Below are 1437 nucleotides of genomic sequence, written 5' to 3' on the forward strand. Positions count from 1 at the left end.
AATTTTGAGCTGAAACCTCAGCTAGTTTCTCTGATGCAGCAAAACTGCAAGTTTCATGGACTTCCATCTGAAGATCCCTTTCAGTTCTTAACTGAATTCTTGCAGATCTGTGATACTGTTAAGACTAATGGAGTAGATCCTGAAGTCTACAGGCTCATGCTTTTCCCTTTTGCTGTAAGAGACAGAGCTAGAGTGTGGTTGGACTCTCAACCCAAAGATAGCCTGAACTCTTGGGATAAGCTGGTCACGGCTTTCTTAGTCAAGTTCTTTCCTCCTCAAAAGCTGAGCAAGCTTAGAGTGGATGTTCAAACCTTCAGACAGAAAGAAGGTGAATCCCTCTATGAAGCTTGGGAGAGATACAAGCAACTGACCAAAAAGTGTCCTGCTGACATGCTTTCAGAATGGACCATCCTGGATATATTCTATGATGGTCTGTCTGAATTAGCTAAAATTTCATTGGACACTTCTGCAGGTGGATCCATTCACCTAAAGAAAACGCCTGCAGAAGCTCAAGAACTCATTGACATGGTTGCTAATAACCAATTCATGTACACTTCTGAGAGGAATCCTGTGAGTAATGGGACGCCTATGAAGAAGGGAGTTCTTGAAATTAATACTCTGAATGCCATATTGGTTCAGAATAAAATATTGACTCAGCAAGTCAATATGATTTCTCAGAGTCTGAATGGAATGCAAGCTGCATCCAACAGTACTCAAGAGGCATCTTCTGAAGAAGAAGCTTATGATCATGAGAATCCTGCAATAGCAGAGGTGAATTACATGGGTGAACCATATGGAAACACCTATAATCCCTCATGGAGAAATCACCCAAATCTCTCATGGAAGGATCAAAAGCTTCAACAAGGCTTTAATAATGGTGGAAGAAACAGGTTTAGCAATAGCAAGCCTTTTCCATCATCCACTCAGCAACAGACAGAGAACTTTGAATAAAATACCTCTAATTTAGCAAGCTTGGTCTCTGATCTGTCCAAGGCCACTGTAAGTTTCATGAATGAAATAAGGTCCTCAATTAGAAATTTGGAGGCACAAGTGGACCAGCTGAGTAAAAGGATCACTGAAATCCCTCCTAGTACTCTCCCAAGCAATACAAAAGAAAATCCAAAAGGAGAGTGCAAGGCCATTGATATAACCATCATGGCCGAATCCAAGGAAGAGGGGGAGGACGTAAATCCCAGTAAGGAAGACCTCCTGGGATGTCCAGTGATCAATAAGGAGTTTCCCCCTGAGGAACCAAAGGGATCTGAGGCTCAACTAGAGACCATAGAGATTCCATTAAACCTCCTTATGCCATTCATGAGCTCTGATGAGTATTCCTCTTCTGAAGAGAATGAGAATGTTACTAAGGAGAAAGTTACCAAGTACCTTGGTGCAATCACGAAGCTGAATGCCAAATTATTTGGTATTGAGACTTGGGAA

At 41.8% G+C, this 1437-nt stretch overlaps 1 non-coding gene across 1 annotated transcript; it reads right to left on the reverse strand.

Moving 5' to 3' along the window:
* Window positions 1-288: 288 nt before the first annotated feature.
* On the reverse strand, window positions 289-396 carry LOC112761300 (small nucleolar RNA R71). Its single transcript, XR_003181701.1, has one exon. It is a non-coding gene; the product is annotated as a small nucleolar RNA R71 (small nucleolar RNA).
* Window positions 397-1437: the final 1041 nt, after the last annotated feature.

This window comes from Arachis hypogaea, chromosome 16 (genome assembly GCF_003086295.3).
Source record: "Arachis hypogaea cultivar Tifrunner chromosome 16, arahy.Tifrunner.gnm2.J5K5, whole genome shotgun sequence".
NCBI classification, from domain to species: Eukaryota; Viridiplantae; Streptophyta; class Magnoliopsida; order Fabales; family Fabaceae; genus Arachis; species Arachis hypogaea.